Source organism: Aptenodytes patagonicus, chromosome Z, assembly GCF_965638725.1.
Source record: "Aptenodytes patagonicus chromosome Z, bAptPat1.pri.cur, whole genome shotgun sequence".
Taxonomy (NCBI): domain Eukaryota; kingdom Metazoa; phylum Chordata; class Aves; order Sphenisciformes; family Spheniscidae; genus Aptenodytes; species Aptenodytes patagonicus.
Genome location: NC_134982.1, coordinates 31865438 through 31873809, shown reverse-complemented (window position 1 = coordinate 31873809; position 8372 = coordinate 31865438). Strand labels below are relative to the sequence as shown.

Genomic DNA, 8372 nt, shown 5'->3' with positions numbered 1-8372 from the left:
CTGGCTCCACATTGTCATGGGGAGCTCTGGCCACCAAAGTGGCCCCAGGCATGTGCCAAGGGGCTGCTGTGCACAGGTCCCTGCCAACCTCAGTCACTGTATGATTCTAAGGTTACAGCCATCCTCTTGCAGACAGCTGAGCAGATGCTTTTCTTCCAAGCATTTCTGACAGTCTTCCATGGGAAATGAAGCTTGCACCAACGTGGTCCCATTTCCCTGCCAACAGAGGACGGTGGCAGTGGAACTGTGGGGCAGCAGCCCACCAACCTCCCCCACCCTGTCCTGTGAATCAGCTTGACGACAATGTAATTGTGCACCTGAACTTGCCTATTCCCACATTGCATTCAAAGGCAAGTGAGGAAAGCAAGGTGGAAGGAGAGCAGAGGTGCCCAAGCTTTCCCTGCAAGGCTGCACCCACTGGAGTGAGAGGGACATTACACTGGTCTTCAGGCCTCCTGTTGCTATACTTAGCAGAGTAACGGGGGTGACGGTGGAACCGTCAGCTTGAGGCTTCAGAGTTGACATCAGTCTGCGATGAATAGGTGTAGGTCCATACCCTTGCTGTTGAAGATGTAGAGCTGAACTGGGCAAATCGCCTGTGACAAAGACAGATGTTTGTGTGTACAGCATTCAGGTGGGAGCTGGCTGGGTGTTGGAGTTTCGGGGTGGGGGAACGGTGGCTCTCAAAGAGCAGCAGAAGGCAGAAGCGGAGGGCTGTGCCTGGGAGTGCACAGGGGCATGGGGAGCTGAGCCAGGATGTCCCCCCTCCCCGGCGGTCACACTGCTCAGGCCTCCTCACACATCTCAGACACTCGTCACGGGTCCCAGACATGGCTGCACCCCATGTGGGCTCCCACTAGACCCCAGTCCCCAGAGCCAAGGTGCCCCCTAAATGGAATGGGCACGTGCTTTGGGGACCATGACCCCCAAACGCTGCCAGGCTCCAACGACTCTGTATCAGAAATAGTGTGGCTAGCAGGAGTAGGGAAGTGATCGTGCCCCTGTACGCGGCACTGGTGAGGCCGCACCTCGAATACTGTGTTCAGTTTTGGGCCCCTCACTACAAGAAGGACGTCGAGGTGTTAGAGCGTGTCCAGAGAAGGGCAACGAGGCTGGTGAGGGGTCTGGAGAACAAGTCTTCTGAGGAGCGTCTGCGGGAACTGGGGTTGTTTAGCCTGGAGAAAAGGAGGCTCAGGGGAGACCTTATTGCGCTCTACAACTACCTGAAAGGAGGTTGTAGCGAGGTGGGTGTCGGTCTCTTCTCCCAAGTAACTAGCGATAGGACGAGAGGAAATGGCCTCAAGTTGCGGCAGGGGAGGTTTAGATTGGACGTGAGGAGAAATTTCTTTACTGAAAGAGTGGTTAAACATTGGAAGAGGCTGCCCAGGGAAGTGGTTGAGTCACCATCCCTGGACGTATTTAAAAGACGTGTAGATGAGGTGCTTAGCGACGTGGTTTAGTGGGCATGGTGGTGTTGGGTCGACGGTTGGACTCGATGATCTTAGAGGTCTTTTCCAACCTTAATGATTCTATGATTCTATGACTCCTTCCTGGGGCGAGATGGGGGGACGGCCCTCGTGCCAAAGGATTTTGTCAAGGAACTTAGGCAAGGAAAGGCTACGGGAGCGTCGTCTCCTTTTGCTCGGTTAGGAAGCATCCCCGTGGTGGAGAGGAAGCGGGACGCCAGAGGAAGGCCTCAGCCTGCGAAAGGCAGAAGTTGGCAGCTTTGAGAGGGCCTCTGAAACGACATTGCTCTGAATGTCGTTTGTCCCCCCCTTGGCATGTGCCAAGGGGCTGCTGTGCACAGGTCCCTGCCAACCTCAGTCACTGTATGATTCTAAGGTTACAGCCATCCTCTTGCAGACAGCTGAGCAGATGCTTTTCTTCCAAGCATTTCTGACAGTCTTCCATGGGAAATGAAGCTTGCACCAACGTGGTCCCATTTCCCTGCCAACAGAGGACGGTGGCAGTGGAACTGTGGGGCAGCAGCCCACCAACCTCCCCCACCCTGTCCTGTGAATCAGCTTGACGACAATGTAATTGTGCACCTGAACTTGCCTATTCCCACATTGCATTCAAAGGCAAGTGAGGAAAGCAAGGTGGAAGGAGAGCAGAGGTGCCCAAGCTTTCCCTGCAAGGCTGCACCCACTGGAGTGAGAGGGACATTACACTGGTCTTCAGGCCTCCTGTTGCTATACTTAGCAGAGTAACGGGGGTGACGGTGGAACCGTCAGCTTGAGGCTTCAGAGTTGACATCAGTCTGCGATGAATGGGTGTAGGTCCATACCCTTGCTGTTGAAGATGTAGAGCTGAACTGGGCAAATCGCCTGTGACAAAGACAGATGTTTGTGTGTACAGCATTCAGGTGGGAGCTGGCTGGGTGTTGGAGTTTCGGGGTGGGGGAACGGTGGCTCTCAAAGAGCAGCAGAAGGCAGAAGCGGAGGGCTGTGCCTGGGAGTGCACAGGGGCATGGGGAGCTGAGCCAGGATGTCCCCCCTCCCCGGCGGTCAGACTGCTCAGGCCTCCTCACACATCTCAGACACTCGTCACGGGTCCCAGACATGGCTGCACCCCATGTGGGCCCCCACTAGTCCCCACAAACCTGCACCCATAGTGTCAGCTCTGGGGCCGGGTGGGATCTGTGTGTAGTGAGGATCTCGGGAGCTCCCTTAGCCCCAGAAGTGGGAGGTTGGAAAGGCCTCACTGGCGCTCCAGCGCCTCTCCCTCACGCTGAAGCTCACACCCCGCGCCTCCATGTCTCCGCTGACAGTGGGCAAATACTCACCAAGAGCAGCTAGGCTCATCAAGAAAAGGATCGTGAAGAGCCTCTGCTTTCTCAGGGTGATGATTGCCTTCCTGAAAAAGAAGGAGTCTTGGTGTTAGCAGTGCTCAAGGGCAGAGCCCTGCGCAGGGGGACTTTCTCTTACAATTGAGGAGCAGCAATTTATCGGGGAGCCAGGGGTTCTCCTGGTGGGGAGCACCTCCAGCCTCCCCCTGCTCGCCCTGACCCACCGGCACCCCCTGTCTCCGTGTCCACACCGGCCACGTGTTGTACTCACAGGGTGGAGATGCCTGTGCTGAGGCATCTCTGGAGGGAAAGCACGGCCATTGCCAGGCTGTAAGCAATGCTGAAGACCAACCCTGGGCAAAGAAACCAGAGAAAAGCCTGAGGACTCTTCCTGAGGACGCCGGTCAGGGCGTGTGCCAGACCCCTGCGGGGAGGTGGGCGCTGGTCCTACGCACTCCCTCCCCGTGGGGCAGGGCCAGGGCCAGAGTTATGCCCTGGAGAGGAGGGGTGCTGGCTGCACCCTGGGAGCCGGGGATGGAGGGCCGGGCAGGATCCCCTCGCAGGCAGGGCACTGACGGCGTGGCTGGGGAAGGAGGGTGGCACAAGGCTTTGGCCTCTCGGCCTCCACCATACTGGGGTGCCCCGTGGTCGCTACAGTATCCCACAAAGACATGGACACGGTAGCCAGCTCCACATGGTCACGTAGCAGGGGTGGCCCCAGGCCTCTGTCGGGGCAGGATGACGCTGGTTCTGCAGGGCCGTAGGTCCCGGCCGAGCCAGGCAGGCTTGGTGCAAACATGGGGTGAAAGGCAGCGCTGAACTTACGCTCATTTTCTCAGGCAGGCTCAGGCAGAACTGAGCCTATTCTGCACTCATGGTGGGTTTCCCAGGCTCTGGGGCTGTTGCTTTGCCCAGCTTCCCCGTCCTGTGCATCCAGCCCCGAGGTGGCGGCTCACAGTGCCCTGGGGTGCTGAAGACCGAGCTGTGCAAGAGGACGTCTGGGACTTCCCTGAGCCAGTCACAGCCGGCTCCAGTCAGCTCGGCAAGGGACAGAACCGACCCCACCCACCACGTGCAGAGCACAGCCAATCAGAGAAGGGTGTTGTGGCTCTGAACCAATCAGAGGAGTCTGAACCAATCAGAGGGCTGACGAGAGGAGCGGACATGTCAGGGTGGGAGGGGAGAGGGGAAGAAAATGGCTGTCCTGGAGCCTGCTGTGGGGAGAGGTGTCCGAAGGGAGCTAGGGCTGTCTCTCCAAAGGGTTTTTGCTTGCATTTCCTTTCCTTCAAGACGAGGAGCAGTAGTTAATAGGTTGCTCGTGGGCAAGTCAATTAGATGGGGAGAAATTCCCTGAATCAGTAAGTTGGTTTGGGTTTGTCACAGACGCTGGTGTACAATAAGGCCAAACCCTAGACCCGACGATGGCCTGGGACTAGAGCAACTGCAGGGCCTGTGAAACTCCGGCAGGACCCTCGGTGCTGGAGTTTCATACCCCTCAGGGGTCCCAGCCATGGCCGCTGAGTCCCCAGAGCCAAGGTGCCCCCTAAATGGAATGGGCACGTGCTTTGGGGACCATGACCCCCAAACGCTGCCAGGCTCCAACGACTCTGTATCAGAAATAGTGTGGCTAGCAGGAGTAGGGAAGTGATCGTGCCCCTGTACGCGGCACTGGTGAGGCCGCACCTCGAATACTGTGTTCAGTTTTGGGCCCCTCACTACAAGAAGGACGTCGAGGTGTTAGAGCGTGTCCAGAGAAGGGCAACGAGGCTGGTGAGGGGTCTGGAGAACAAGTCTTCTGAGGAGCGTCTGCGGGAACTGGGGTTGTTTAGCCTGGAGAAAAGGAGGCTCAGGGGAGACCTTATTGCGCTCTACAACTACCTGAAAGGAGGTTGTAGCGAGGTGGGTGTCGGTCTCTTCTCCCAAGTAACTAGCGATAGGACGAGAGGAAATGGCCTCAAGTTGCGGCAGGGGAGGTTTAGATTGGACGTGAGGAGAAATTTCTTTACTGAAAGAGTGGTTAAACATTGGAAGAGGCTGCCCAGGGAAGTGGTTGAGTCACCATCCCTGGACGTATTTAAAAGACGTGTAGATGAGGTGCTTAGCGACGTGGTTTAGTGGGCATGGTGGTGTTGGGTCGACGGTTGGACTCGATGATCTTAGAGGTCTTTTCCAACCTTAATGATTCTATGATTCTATGACTCCTTCCTGGGGCGAGATGGGGGGACGGCCCTCGTGCCAAAGGATTTTGTCAAGGAACTTAGGCAAGGAAAGGCTACGGGAGCGTCGTCTCCTTTTGCTCGGTTAGGAAGCATCCCCGTGGTGGAGAGGAAGCGGAACGCCAGAGGAAGGCCTCAGCCTGCGAAAGGCAGAAGTTGGCAGCTTTGAGAGGGCCTCTGAAACGACATTGCTCTGCACCAGAATAACAGCCACATCCCTCTGGCCTGTGTCTCCATTTTCCTCTTTAATTCTTATTGGCGGAAGGTCTCCACACGCGTCTGGCCGATGGCATGCGTTCCCACGATCTTCCCATGCACCTGCACTCGAAAAATGCAGGTGTATCCTGGTTTTCCCCAGTTGCTCTGTATGACAAGTTTCAAAAACCAAAAGGCGCTGGGGATGCCATCCTGCAAAGAAACACGGCAAAAAGCAGCGTCACTCCTGGGGTGTAAAGAGTGAGAGCAGGCTCCGCGTGTCTTCCTCTGCCAGCCCGGCCCCTGCTCCGGGACCAGCTCCCGCCCTGGCTGGCGAGGCAGCTTCTCCCTCCTTCCCTTCTCCCACCCAGGCGGCAAAGGACCCCTGTGCCCCTGCAGAGCAATTGCCCGGCCTCAGAGAGCGTGGCGGGCAGCTGTGGAAACCTGAGGCTCGCTGGTGCCAGGGAAGCGGGGCCCGGGGAAAGTCCTGCTGCTGGGGCAAGGCGCTGAGCGTCCTCCCTGCCACAGCCTGCCCGGCGGGTGCAGCCAGGCAGCTCCAGGGACCCACACGGCTGTGGGGCCAGCGCGGCCTTTGTCCTGCTTTTGCCGCCCTGCCGGATGCCCCTCTCCCTCCTGATCCTGCCAGTGTTTCTCTCGGCCAGGGTCGGGCCCCTGCCCTGGCAGGGACCGTCCACACTCCTTCTGCAAGCGACTTGCTGGCAAACCGGCGTTTCTGCCCTGGCCTCTTGCCCACACGCACGCACTGTACCTGCAGAGGGAAGGTCTGGGTCGGCTCTTTCTGCACGGTGTAGGTGAATGTCCCCAGCAGAGTTTCGTCCTTGCCTTCCTCATCCAGTCCCTTGGAGACAAAGCACAGGGGAGCAGGTCAGGCTCGACCCGACCACGAGGAAACGCTCATGCCAGATCCGGGCCCGCGATCTGCACCCCACTCCTGCGGCTCCAGCGTGGTCTGGTGCAGGATGTGGTGGGGCTGAGTCTCCTCCTCGTGTGTTGCTCAGGGACCCGGAGGTGCTGGGCCAAAACGCACTGAGCAAGTCTTAGGAGGGGTGACACCACCTCGCCATGTCCCTTGAAATGTCCCCTCAGGGAACGGCAGTGCTTGGAAGCGCACGAATCTCGGCAGACGCGCAGAGAGCGGCAAGTCCCCGTTACAGCTTTTCCCCGCGGCCAGGTCCCAGCCCCCAGTGCCTGGCAGAGACTTACAGAGACAGTGAAATCTCGGGGGGCGCTACTGACAGTCCCCAGCGGAGAGGCTCTCTTTGAGGTGTGCTGTATGGTGACGGCCGTCGGTCGTATTTGTGCAGGCAGCCGGATTAGCACCTCGGTCCGAGACCCTTGGAAAGGCCAGCAGTATCCTGGGGAAGCAGCCGGCTGAAAGCAGAGGGCAAGAGCAATGAACGCGAGGGCGTGATGGGGCCCGCTGCGCTCCCGTGCAGCCAGCACCACAGGTGGCACCGCGCCTGCGGGCTGTGCTTGTGCTCGAAACGAATGGCGTGTTGGGAAGCGGGCAGAAGCGCCCGGCCGCCTTCCCAGCCTGGGAGAGAGGAAAACAGCCAGCCAGTGTGAAACATTCGATACCCTGCACCGGAGTCAGGGCTTTCAAGAAAACTCTCTTTTTGGCCAGCAGCTCTGCAGCCTCCCCCCAGCCTCCAGTGCCCCATCGGGAGAGGGACAATCAGAGCTGTGGCAGGGAAATGGGGTCCCGAAGGAGAAGCTCGTCCACCCAGCAGTGACCAGGGATGGTGGGCAGGAAGCTCCGCTCAGCTCAGCCCCCTTCTAAGGGCAACTGCTCTTTTCTAGGCAGCCAAGCCCTGTGTGAGACCCCAGGTGTCAGGCACCGGACCAGTGCCGTGGCCTTGAGCAATACCACTGGCCAGAGGGGAGACGCCCCAGGGCTTGCCGCCAACCTTGTTAGGGGCAAGAGAAGCAGCACTGACGGTTTCTGCTACTGTACCTGCACAAAGGTATCCCGAGGGGGTGAAGCACACAGGAACCAAAACACCCTGCAGAGCCATGCAGAGCTGCTGGACGATCTCTGCAGGTCGATGGCAGCCCCTGAAGGGAGAAGAGAGCAGCTGACTGCAAGAGGCCCCAGGCTCAGAGGACCTGGTGGCTGCGGGTGACTTCTAAGGCTGCCTGCCAGCCCCGCACGCAGCACCGCACCCTTGGAGGTGCCCCAGGAGAGGAGGGGATCCCTGTGCCCGGTGATGGCGTCTCTCTCCCAGCCGCACAGAGAGAAGGTCTGCGGGTGCTGGGAGACAGCAAGCCCCGACGTGAAGGGCTGCACACCCAAGCCGAGGCCCCGCTGCGTGGACAGCAAAGGACGACCCGGCCGCTCGCTTTCGTTCCCCAGGGAAGCTCCATGGAGTGGGAGAGGGCAGAAATGCTGTCAGGGGCTTGGCCGGTGCTCCAGCGAGGGTCCCAAAGGCGGGACTGCGGTGAGCCCAAGGGAGCCGCTTGGCCATAGTCGTGCTCTTGGGCCCTCTGGTTTTGTCCCATCTCCCTGTGCTTTGGAGAGCAGAGCCTGCAGCGCAGCCTCCTTTTGGGAGCGCCAAGCACAAGCCCAGCGCGACGAGCCCTGCCTGCCTGTGTCCATCCTTACCTGCGCCTTTCAGAGCCCAGTCAGACATCTCTGGGGTTGCAGACATTGCCTCTCTCATTTGCTGAACCTCCTGAGAAAGACACAACGGAACAGGGGAAACGACCACGTCAGACCTGGCCAGGAGAAGGGGCTTTACAGCGGAGAAGCTCAACCAGCAACCCCTGGCAAGGGACGGGTGTGTGGGCTGAGCAGGAAAAGCCCACCAACTGGCCCAGGAGGGGCCTTGTGCGGGGCCCTGCTCGTCCCAGCCCTCTTTCCCGAAGTGCAGGATCACCTTCTTCACAGTGCCGATCTCTGCAGCCAGGCGCGCCACCTCAACTCTCAGCTGTTGCATCTCTTGGGATTGTTCCTCCCACACAGCGAGCGTGTTCCTGCAGACACCGGGAAAGCAGATCTTGTCAGAGGGCTGCCCAGCCCCTCCTGGAGCCTCCAAGCTCGGCAGGAGCAGAGACAGAGGCGCTCGAGCCCCCTTTTCTCCCTAGCTTGCAAGTGCTTCCCTTCCCCTCCAGGTTTAGCAGAAGGCCCAGGCAGGAGCGAAAGGCACGAGCCC

The 8372-nt window shown here is 59.1% G+C and overlaps 1 long non-coding RNA gene across 1 annotated transcript; it reads right to left on the bottom strand.

The window, feature by feature from the left end:
* Positions 1 to 5185: 5185 nt before the first annotated feature.
* LOC143173034 (uncharacterized) lies at positions 5186 to 6552 on the bottom strand. The gene is made up of 3 exons (XR_012997449.1): positions 6424 to 6552; positions 5969 to 6058; positions 5186 to 5412 (listed from the first exon to the last, which is right to left on the bottom strand). It is a non-coding gene; the product is annotated as an uncharacterized LOC143173034 (long non-coding RNA).
* Positions 6553 to 8372: the final 1820 nt, after the last annotated feature.